Source organism: Sorex fumeus, unplaced genomic scaffold, assembly GCF_029834395.1.
Source record: "Sorex fumeus unplaced genomic scaffold, SorFum_2.1 ptg000054l, whole genome shotgun sequence".
Classification (NCBI taxonomy): Eukaryota; Metazoa; Chordata; class Mammalia; order Eulipotyphla; family Soricidae; genus Sorex; species Sorex fumeus.
The window spans coordinates 45,458,540-45,471,093 of record NW_026606111.1 but is presented as its reverse complement, the minus strand read 5'-3'; the positions used below and the strand labels follow the sequence as shown (position 1 = coordinate 45,471,093).

The 12,554-nt window shown below is 40.4% G+C and overlaps 1 pseudogene; it reads left to right on the top strand.

Moving 5' to 3' along the window:
- Positions 1-12,094: 12,094 nt before the first annotated feature.
- On the top strand, positions 12,095-12,191 carry LOC130033796 (uncharacterized; annotated as a pseudogene).
- The last annotated feature ends 363 nt before the right edge of the window (positions 12,192-12,554 follow it).

Here is a 12,554-nt window from a genome sequence, read left to right as displayed (position 1 = left end):
AATCAATGGTTTTGCCTGACTGATGTTGCTGTTGTCCCAAAATTTCGAACGGCATCGGACCACCGTCTCCTTCGTGCAAAATTCTACTTCACAGAGCGGGGAGAAAGGGCTGAAAAGTTCAAAAAGAGAACTCCCAGAATGACCACCAACTGGGAACTCTTTGCTACTATTGCGGCAACATGTGAAGATGCCATTGTTGACAACATTGACGAGGAATACGATCGACTGGTTCAGCACCTCCATGAATGTGCGAGGAACGCCAAGAGAGAGATAGCCAATAAAAATCGCCTATCTTCGAAAACACTTGAGCTAATTTGCCAGCGTGGTTTGGCGCATGCCTCAGGGAACCGCAAGCTAATGTTCAAGCTCGCAAAGCAGTGCAGAGATGCGAACAAAGAAGACCTCAAAGAGAGAAGAGCAGAAGTACTGGTAGATGCGGCAGAAGCCGGGAAAAGTATTCGTAACGCCTGCCTGTCCTTCGCCAACTATAAGACCAAGATGACTGCCCTCCGACGTCCCGATGGATCCATCACATCCTCCAGAACGGCAATGGAGAAGATTATCCATGACTTCTACTCAAATCTCTTCGATAGCCATGTCCACTTGCCGACATACCAAATTCCACAGGATGGATATGTAGTTCCCAAAGTTCTCCCTTCCGAAATCCGACACTCCATTTCATCGGTAAAGAAAGAAATAGCACCCGGCCCAGACAAGGTCAGACCTGAACACCTGAAGAACCTGCAGTCAGTACTCATCAATACACTGGCTTGGCTCTTCACTTGCTACCTGTCTGAATGCAAGATTCCGTCCCAATGGAAAACCAGCAGGACTGTACTACTGTTCAAGAAGGGAGACATCCATGACATTGGCAACTATCACCCGATCTGCCTATTGTCTGTCATCTACAAGTTGTTCACTCGAGTCATCCTAAATAGGATTGGCAGAACACTAGATGAAGGACAACCATACGAGCAAGCAGGGTTCCGCAAAGGATTCAGCACCATCGACCATATCCACACGATAACCAAGCTCATTGAGGTTTCTCGGGAGTTGAAGAGGCCGCTGTTTAATGTTCATTGATTTAAAGACGGCTTTTGCTTCTGTTGAGATGGAAGCGGTCATTGAAGCCCTAGCCAATCAGGGTATTCAAGCCCAATACATCAGGATCCTCCGTGAGCTGTATTGCGGATTCACTACCAGGATCTCACCATTCTACAAAGTAGTGATCATTGATGTCAAGAGAGGGGTGCGGCAGGGTGATACCATTTCACCGAAACTCCTCATTACCACCCTTGAGAACATCATGCGACAACTGGAATGGGAAGGAATGGGAGTGAAGATAGATGGTCGATAATTTGTATTTTAAAAAACCATCTTCTTGGCCAATAGCAGACTATCTCTTAAATTTGACGATTTTCAAAAGTTATATAGGAGTTAGCACTCTTATTCTCTATGTTACTCAAGAATCATTTATATGTTTTTCTTTTCTTTTCTTCCTTTTTTGTGGGGAGGGGAGTGCACCTAGATGTGCTCCGGGCTCACTTCCCACTCTGTAGCCAGAGATCACTCCTGGCATGCTCAGGGTTCTGGGGACTGAGCTCAGGTTATCTGCATACAAGGTACACACCCTCTACATACTGCAATAGCTGTTTGGACTATATGTTTGTTTTTTAAAATGACATTTTAATAAAACATTTTTAATAATTTTAAAAACATTTCAATAAAACATTAATTAAAATGATTAATGCAGGCCAATACTGTTTTAATTATTGAAGTAAATTTAAAAATTAGAATCATACTTGGCAAAGCATAGAAACACAGCAAAAAGTTGATGGTATATATATCTTATTTGAAAATTTGTAACTGTAACACATTGTCATTTTCCATTTCGAGGATGAGATGAATCCATACAGTAGATTTGTTCACTCACAATGCTACATCCTCTCCTGGATGCTTATTTAAAAATACTTGCCAATGTTCCTGTTTCCAAATGTTTTGGGTACTACAATCCTGTTTGCTATTGTTAGACCTTTCTCTTGTTTTATTTTGTTTTGTTTTGTTTTATTAAACACCATGAGTTACAGTTGTGGACTTACAAGTTGTGTGCTTGGGTTTCAGTTATACAATGATTGAGTACCCACCCCAACACCAGAGCCCATCCTTCACCCCTACCACTCCCAGTATCACTCACACCCCCTATCCCCCATCCTGCCCTGCCTTTGTGGCAGGGCACTCCCTTTTCTTCTATCTTTCCTTTTCGGTGCTATAATCTGTAGGAGAGACTTTGGGTGGCAATCATGTTCTGTCTATAGACTGCTGTCAGCATGCATCTCCCATTCTGGGTGGATCTTCTCAGCACCCTTTTTTTGGTGCTCCCTTCTCTATCTGAGCTGCCTTTACCCCTAGAGTATGAGGCTGGTATCTAAGCCATGGAGTGAAGAACCTGGTATTTATCACAGCTGTTCTTGTTGTTATTCTCTTAGTTTGCTACTTTATGTTAACCAGTTGAATGCAGTCTTTCTATGTGTGTCCCTCTCTTTCTGACTCATTTCGCTTAGCATAATATTTTCCATGCAGTACCACTTGTAAGAAAATTTCATGACTTCATTTTTTTCTAACTGCCACATAGTACTCCACTGTGTAGATGTACCAACGTTTCTGTAACCAGTCATCTATTCTCAGGCAATCGGGTTTTTTTCCATATTCTAGCTAGCCCGGCAAGCTACCGAGTGTATTCGATATGCCAGACACAGTAACAACAAAGTCTCCAATGGAGACATTACTGGGCCCGCTCGAGCAAATCGACGATCAACGGGAGGGCCTTTACCTTTACCTTACCTTTACTGCAATGAAAAAATAAGTGCAGGGGTCACTTCGACTATCCTTTTTTGCTTCTCCGAGGTATATTCCCAGGAGTGGTATTGGTGGGTCAAATGGGAGCTGAAATTCTAATTTTTTGAGAATCATCTCTACTTTTTTCCGAAAGGGTTGAGCCAGTCGGCATTACCACCAGCAGTGAAGGAGGGTCCAATTGTCGCCACATCGTGCCAACAAAGGTTGCCTTTGTTTTTTTGAATGTGGGCCAGTGTCTGTGGTGTGAAATGATATCTCATTGTTGTTTTGATCCGCATCTCCCTGATGATTAAAGATGTAGAGCATTTTCTCATGTGCCTTTTAGCCATTCGGATTTCTTCTTTGATTAAGTCTCTGTTCATTTCGTTGCCCCATTTTTTGTTGGGGTTGGATGTTTTCTTCTTGTGGAGTTCAATCAGTACTTTGTATATATTTGATATCAACCCCTTCTCAGATGTGTATTTGGAGAATATCCTTCCTCATTCTGTAGACTCTCTCTGTATTTTAGTCATTGTTTCTTTTGAGGTGCAGAAGCTTCTTAGTTTAAGATATTCCCACTTGCTTGGCCAGTGATGTGACATCCATGAAGATACCATTAGCTTCAATGTCTTGGAGGGTTTTGCCAACTTTGTCTTCAATGTACCTTATGGGTTCCGGTCTGATGTTTAGGTCTTTGATCCATTTTCATCTTACTTTTGTACATTGTGTTAGGCAGAGATCGAAGCCCAGTAGTTTGCACGTAGTCGTCCAGTTTTGCCAGCACCATTTGTTAAAAAGACTTTCCTTACTCCACTTCACATTTCTTGCCCCTTTTTCAAAGATTAGATGGTCATATGTTTGAGGGGAGATGTCAGTATATTCAACCCCATTCCATAGCTCTGGAGCTCTACCTTTTTTCCAGTATCATGCTTTTTTAATTATTACTACTTTTAGTAAAGTTTGAGGTTCGGGAGGTTAATTCCTCCCTTTTTCTTTTAACCAAGACTTGCTTTAGCTCTTCGTGGGGGCTTATTGTTCCATATAAATTTCAGGAGTGTTTGCTCCAATTCTTTGAAGAATGTCATCCATAACCTAATAGGGATCGCATTGAATTTGTACAGTGCTTTTGGATGTATTGCCATTTTGACAATATAAATTCTCCAGATCCATGAACAGGGGATATTTTTCCATTTCCTCTCTTCCTCTTTTATTTTAGGAAGCAGCGTTTTGTAGTTTTCTTTGTACAGTTCCTCTACTTCATTAGTTAAACTAATTCCTATGTAGTTGATTTTCTGGCACACAAATGTGAATGGGATTGTTTTCATCTTGTCATTTTCTTCTCTCTCAGCATTTGTGTGTAGTAAAGCCATGGAATTTTAGGTATTTATTTTATACCTTTAACTTTACTCTCGAGTCTATCATTTCTAGGAGTTTCTTGGTAGAGTTTTTAGGGTTCTTTAAGTATAATATCATATCATTTGCGAATAGTGAGAGCTTGATTTCTTCCTTTCCTATTTGGATGGCCTTAATCTCTTTTGCTTGCCTAATTGCTATTGCTAGTATTTCCAGTAATATGTTCAACAGCAGTTGAGAGAGTCAGAATCCTTATCTCATTGCTGATCTTAGGGTGACCGCTCTCAGATTTTCCCCATTGAGGATGATGCTTGCTGTATGCTTGTGGTAGCTGGCTTTAACTATATTGGGGTAAGTCCCCTCTATCCCCAATTTTGCGAGGGTTTTCATCATAAACGGATGCTGGATCTTCTCAATTGCTTTCTCTACATCTATTGATATGATCATATGATTTTTATCTTTTGTTGATATGATGGATTATGTTGATTGATTTCTGAATGTTAAACCATCCTTGCATCCCCAGGATGAATCCCACTTGGTCATGGTGTAAGATCTTTTTGATGAGCTGCTGAGTTCTCCTTGCTAGTGTTTTGTTCAGAATTTTCTCATCCGTGTTCATCAGTGATATCGGCCTGTAGTTTTCTTCTCTCGTGGTGTCTTAGTTTCCATTTGGTATTAGAGAGATATGGGATTCATAGAAACTGTTTGGGAGAGTTTCTGTTTTTTCAATTTCCTGGAAATGTTTGAGGAGGACGGGCAGTAGATCCTCTTTAAATGTTTGGAAAAATTCGGTAGTGAATCCGTCTGGACCTGGGCTTTTGTTTTTGGGAAGAATTTTGATTACAGTTTCAATTTCATTTTTATGACTAGGTCTATTCAAGTATTTTATATCCTCTTGACTCATTTTTGGGAGATTATTGGAATCCAGGAATTTATCCATTTCTTCTAACTTCTCTTTTTTCTTGGCATACAGACTTTCAAAGTAGTCTCTGATGATCTTTTGAATTTCTTTGGTTTCCATTGTGATATCTCCATTTTTATTTCTGATTCGGTTTATTAGTTTTCTCTCTCTCTGTTTCTTTGTGAGTGTTGCTAGTGGTTTATCTATCTTGTTTATTTTCTCAAAGAACCAGCTCTTGGTTTCATTGATCTTTTGGATTGTTTCTTAGGTTTCCATGTCGTTGATTTCTGCTCTAAGTTTTATGATCTCTGTCCTTCTGCCCGATTTAGGCTCCTTTTCTTGATCCTTTTATAAGATCTTGAGCTGTGAAATAAGTTGCTTATGTGCATCTTTTCTTCCGTCCATAGATATGCTTGCAGAGCTATGAATTTTTCCCTTAATAGGGCTTTAGCTGCATCCAATAAGCTCTGGTAGTTCGTGTCTTCGTTCTCATTTGTTTCCAGGTATCTTTTGATTTCTTCCTTGACGTCCTTCTTGACCCACACATTGTTCAGCAGTGACTTGGTTATTTTCCAGGTGTTCGATTTGGTTGTCCGTGTCTGTGTGTGATTCACATCTATCCTCAGTGCATCATGGTCTGAAAAGATTGTTGATACTCTTTGTATCTTCCTGATTCTATTGAGGTATGTTTTGTGGCCTAGCACATAGCCGATTTTGGAAATTGTTCCAGGAGCACTGGAGAAGAATGTGTATTCTTTCTTTGGGGCGTGTAAAGCCCTGTATAGGTCTATAAGTACTTTCTCTTCTATTTCTTCATTCAAAGCCAATGTTTCCTTGCTGAGTTTTGTTCTTGTTGATCTATCCAGAGGTGATAAGGCGATGTTGAAGTCTCCATCTACTATTGTGTTGCTAGCACTCTCCTCTTTAAAATCTGTTAGCAGTTGTTTTAAGTATCTAGCTGTTCCTTCATTAGGTACTTATACATATAAGAGTATGATTTCTTCCTGTTGTATGTATCACTTGATGAAGAGAAAGTGGCCTTGGCTGTCCCTTCTAATCTTTTTCAGCCTGACATTAATGTTGTCGGATACTAGTGTGGCCATCCTAGCTTTTGTGATGGAGCTGTTTGCTTGCAGGATTGTTTTCCATCCTTTCACTTTGAGTCTGTGTTTGCTCTGATTGTTCAGATGAGTTTCTTGTAGATAGAAGAATGCTGGTTTCAGTTTCTGGATCCATTTTGCCCCTCTGTGTCTCTTGGTTGGTGCATTTAGACATTGACATTAAGGGAGAGTATTGTCATGGGGTTTTCTGCCATCTTCCTGTAGGAGTTGATTGTGTTTACACGTGTTTTCCTTCTTTTCTTACAGGAGCCCCTTTAGTTCTTCTTTTAGATTTGGTTTTGAGTGTATGAAGTTCCTGAGTTTGTGTTTATCTAAAAAGTGGTGTATCGTTCCATCGAATTTGAGTGAGAGTTTAGCTGGATAGAGTATTCTCGGTGAGGCGTTCATTTCTTTGAATTTTTTCACTATATACAACCATTGCCTTCGGTTTTGAGGGTTTCCACTGATAGGTCTGCTGTGAATCTAAAGGGTGCTCCTTTGTATGTAATTTCCTTCTTTGACCTTGCTGCTTGTAATATTGTGTCTCTGTCCACAGCATCCATCGTTCTGACTATGATATGCTTGGAGTGTTTTTTCTGGGGTCTCTTTTAGCTGGTACCCTTCTGGCTCCTTGGATCTGGATGTCTGCTTTCCTTAAATCTGGGAACTTTTCAGCAATGGTTTCTTTTACTCTAGCTTTTTCATTGGGGTTGTTTCCCTGTCCTTCTGGTAAACCAATGATTGTAATGTTGTTCCTCTTGGCGTCATCCACTATGTCTCTGATTCTACTTAGAGCCATTTTAAGGTCTTTTCCTATTGCTTGTTCTTCCCAGTGGGATTTCTGTTGCTCATCTTCAAGCTCGCTGATCCTCTCGTCAGCTGCACTTATCCTATTGCTCAGGGCACTTACTAACTTTTTAATTTCATCCACTGAATCCTTTATTTGTGAATCTTCTTTTTGTAGCTTTTTAAAATTCTGTTCTCTTTTCTTCTTGTATTTTCTTGGCTCTCTTTTCTGATCCCAGGGTCACTCCCACCCAGGATCCTGGAATGTAGGAAGAGCAATGGAAAATCCCATGTAGCTGCCTCAGGTTTCCCCTGCTGGAGGGTGTCCAGTTCTGCAGGAAAAGGCGGGGGGCTGGGGGTGAGGAGTGGAGGAGTGGTGAACCGGCTGGTGCTCCCTCTACGCACCTGGAGGGGAGGGTCTGATAAGGTGATGGATAGTCCAAAGGAGCTGCTGCAGGTTTTCCCCGCAGGTGTACTCCTGTGGAGGGTGTCGAGTTCAGCGGGAAAAGGCACGGGGCTCTTGTTTTATTTTTACTTTATGTTCCAATCTTAATGGTATCACCAGCTACTCAGTCAACCTAGCTAAACCCTAAAGTCTCTTCCACTTTCTCCTGCACAAGTCCCTGCTTTCTGACAAAAGGGAGGACCTCAGAATGCTGACATAAATCTAATACCCAGGGCCGCAGGAGATAGTGTAGTGCTTATGGAACTTGTCTCACATGCACTCAATTTGACTCCCAGCACCACCTGATTGCCAGAGTATCAAAGGCTGTATAGCCTCAGAGGACCCCAAGCACCATAGCCACGTTTTCTGAAAATTGTCTGTGGGGCCCCCACACCTCCTGAGCATTGCTTTACAGACTCTCCCAGCAACCAAAAAATATGTAGTGCCCCAGAAACATGTACTTGTCTTAAATAGGGAGCCTCACTTGAGGTGAGGTTCACAAGGAAATATTGCATGAAAACATAAATCAAAGAGCAGGGGAGACAGTGTAAATCATGTGAGTACAGATCATATATTTGGTGAAATGTGTTAAGATTCAGATGCCCTAGTCTTCGCACCAGGGATATTCCTTCAAAAATGTCCCAATATACTGGAAAGGTTCTAGAACATTAGATGACTGAAACTCAATTATGAGCACCTTTGTAACTTTGTATCTCTTGGTAATTCTAATAGTTAAAGTAAATTTTAAATACAACCATCAAATATACCTTTTTACTACTAAATGTGAAAGATACTTTCTAATACTTATCCTCACCAGAAGCTCAACAGAGTGTGACACTTGCCAGGAAATGTCCTCCCTTGCATTTTTCTCATGATACTTATTAGTACTTCACTCTTCTGTTTCTTCCCTTTACTCATGCCAAATCTTCCCATCTCCCTTGTAAGCTCCTGAAACATTATCCATTCAACATTGGTGCACGTTGCCACTGCTCCTCTTGAGGTCTTGTGCATGAACTGATTCTAAAACATAACATAGCTGCAATTACAGTATTCATGCCAAACACAGTCATTGATATATCTTTGGGTTTAGATTTCTACAAGCTATTGGCACACAGCTGAGAAACATTTTTTTTCCTACAGAGAACACAAAAATACATATGCTGGGTTTTAAAGTTCCATCAGTATTCTGAGGTACAAATGAAGGATATATATTTTTAATATTTTATCCAATATCTGTGAGATAGACCATTGCAAATCTATTCATAATTTGCTTCCAGTCATACAACGATCCAACATCCGTCCCTTCTCTAGTGTACATTTCCCAAAACCAATATTCCTGGTTCCCTAAAACCATCCCCCAACACCCTACACCCACCCCCAGTGTGTCTCTATGGCAGGCTCTTTAATTCTTTCTCTCTGTCTCCTTTTTATTTTGTGCATTAAGGGTCTCGTACAGGTACTAAGAGGTCATCATGTTTGTTCAAGGAATTTAGCATTTTTATCAGGAAGGTAAGCCTGGAGTAGCTTTGAGGTATGGAAATGAATGCTGAGGCTTCCATAAGTACAGGGCAGTGGGGGTGGGATTCCCATTCTGCCCAGAGAAAGCCTGGAGATTTCAGTCACAAAACCCGCATATCTGAATTTTCAGCTTTTATATTTCAGTGAGAGCCATCCTGAGACGATGGAAACCAGAGGAGAGCATGGTGGCGATTTTGGATTGTGGGAGCAAGTGGCTGCACTGGGTTCTGGTTGGGTGGGCACCAAACTAACCTGCCTCCCTCCGATTTACCCTAGTGTGTTCAGCCTTTTGCAGGTCCAAGGTTAACAGTGGCTGTTGATATGTTCCAGATTTGTCTATGGGTCTCTGAAACAAGACCAATGCATTAGCTTGTATAGCTGAGCCAGGGGTGGTTTGTGAACATGGCTCCCACATATCTTTTGGGAGTTTAATTTCTCGGGAAACGTAGTCCTGAGTTGTTGGAAGCCAGCCAGAGGCACAGTGGCCATTTGAGGTTATCAGGAAGCATGAAGACACCATCAGACTGTTGATGTACTCACCTGAGGGTACAGGTTGACTTCCTGCAGGCACTGCACCACCAGACTAACAAATATTCTTTGAATTAATGAACGAATAATCAACATTTTCAAAATGTGTCTCTTTCTTGCATTTTAGAAGGGTAACTTCTAACAGGAAAATAATCTTCATGGTATAATCAAGACCTACGATTTATTCTTAATATATTTAATAAAAACTACACATTTTGGAAATTTATACAACGAAATTCTTTTAAATTATCTGTCTTCATAATTTACTTGTAAATTACTAAGATATCACTGTTTATTCCACAGTTCTTAGCATAGAAATTTACAGACAGAATGTGCTAAGTAAAAATTCATTTTGGCACTTCTGTTCAATGTAGTACTGGAAGTACTTGGAAGAGAAAATAGATAAGAAAAAGATATTAAGGGTTTTTCATGTTTGAAAGTTAGAAATCATCTCTCACTATTCACAGAAGATATCATACTATATTCAGAGAATACTAAAATCTCTACGAAAAATTCCCAGAGACAATAGACATTTATAGTAAAATTGCAGGCTATAAACTCAATACCCAAAAGTCTATGCCTTTTTTATATGCAAGTAATGAGAGAGAAGAAAGTGACATGAAAAAGCAATCCCATTCACAATCGTGCCGCAGAAAATCAAGAACCTTGGAATCAGCTTAACTAAAGAGGTAAAGGACCTATACATCAGGAAATTAAAAAAGACACGAGGAAATGGAAACATATATACTGCATATGGAATGGGAGATTTAACATTGTCAAAATGGCAATTCTCCACGAAGCATTGTAAAAATTCAACTTGATCCCTGTAAAGATACCCATGACATTCTTCAAAGCACTCCTGAAATTCACATGGAACAACAAACGCACACGAATAGCTAAAGCAATTCTTGGGGAAAAGACAATGGAGGCATCACCTTCCCCAACCGCAAACTCTACTACAAACGATAATAATGAGAACAGCATGGGACTGAAACAAAGGCAGAGCTCCAGACCAATGGAAAAGGATTGAATATACTGACACACACCCTCAAATATATAATCATCTAATCTTTGATAAGGGAGCAAGAAATGTGAAGTGGATCAAGAGAGTCCTCCTGAACAAACGTTGCAGAAAAAACTGGAAAGCTACATGCAAAAAAAATGGCTCAGACCTCTACCTAACACCATGCACAAAAGTCAGATAAAAATGGGTCAAAGGCCTCAACATCAGACCAGAATCCCTCAGGTTCATTGATGACAAGGTCGGCAAATCCCTCCACGACATTGAAACTAAAGGTATCTTCAAATATAACACGCCACTTGCCAAGCAACTGGAAACAGAGAAAAACAAAGGGGACTATCTTAAATTAAGCAGCTTCTGTACCTCAAAAGAAACAGTGACCAGAAACAAAGACTCCGCCATGCGGGCAAAATACTCACAGAAGCCTACCAGGTCCTCTGAGAGTGAGAACTGGACAATCAGAGTTGCTGTTTTCTAAATAAGATCCAGTCTCAGGATGTTGGCCATTGATGGCATTACATGGATCCAGGGGCAGTTCGTGGTTGTAGCACTTAATTATTAGAAGATGGGGGATCTGAAAGGAGGGGGCACAGTCTTGATCTGAGCAGCCATGGAGTTCTCATCCCCCAGTCCCGCACATCTGGGTTCCTCTTTCAGTTCCTTCATGCATGAGGCTCCTTCAAGCTTGGGAAGGGTGGTCTTAAGCGTACCTATGGCTTGTTGCAGAGGTCTTCAGCTGCCGGGGCTCTAATCAGGTCGGTGAGGGAAATTCACCCCGGCACCTCCAAGGGGCCTCGGTGAGGAAAGCCATGTGCGAGGTCAGGACACTGTCATTTTAGACATATTTAGAATTAATTTTAGATCGAAAAGTACACATCATTCAAAATACTTATGTGCTTAGTAATAAATTACTACACACTTGTTCAATCACCTCAGAGACCCCACTCTGCTCAGAGAACTAGATTTTTAATTACAGGTCTGTTTTGCCCATGTGTCATGACTGAGAATCACTATCAGTAGATATGAAACTCACTATACACAAAGATGCACACAGGTTACTTTGAGTCATCTATGTTGTTAATGTGAGTTGGCCATTAAACTTCACTGAGACCCTTTGTTCTGTCCTTTATAGGAGCCTCATGAGTCTCACCTTCCGTTCAAGTTGAACTTGTAATAAGGTGGAATGAAATCATCAATATGATCCTCACCTCTTCCTTCAGGAGAAAAATACTACATACATTCAAGGTGGTCAAAGTGCAGACAACACCATCCACCTTTTCCTGGAGATGTACACAGGACTGAGGTGAGAACAGCAAAAGGCTCTATTTTAATGTTCTTAATGAAGGATTCAGGGAACAACCTTAAACAAACTCATATACCATCTTCCAAAAGAATTATTTTGTAAAACTGATGCCTAGGGTATGGTAAACGATAATATAGTAAAAACCATATTTTTATTTCTGGGACATTAAAGTTCTAAATCTATTTATTCATGCTGCTTTGAAATACATTCCTTGATTAGGAATCATTGTCTGCCATAGGAGTGAGGAAGGACAACACTCAAAGTAATAAGAAGCGAAAAATATGGAAAAATTAACTCCTACTAGGTTTGATAACACATATACTAAAATTGAAATGATACAATGATGAGCATGGTCCTTGCACAGAGATAACATGCAAACTTGTAAAGCATTCCATATTTTTGTTAAAAGAAGAATGAATAGGTCTACTTTAAGGTAAGACAATCCCCAGAAGTACAAAAATTCTACATAAAGAGAGCACAAATCCCCAAAACAACAATCTCTCTCAATGTCAATGGACTAAATGTGCCAATTCAGAGGCACAGAATAGGAAGATGAATTAGAAAACTGAACCCAACATTCTGCTTCCTGCAAGAAACATGTCTGAACAATCAAAGCACCCATGGGCTAAAGGTAAAAGGCTGGGAAACAAGTTTTCAAGAAAATATCACCTCCACAAAGCTGGAGTGGCCATACTAGTATCAGACCACATGGACTTCAGGCTAAAGGTTATCAGAGACAGTGAAGGTCATTTCTTAATGATCAT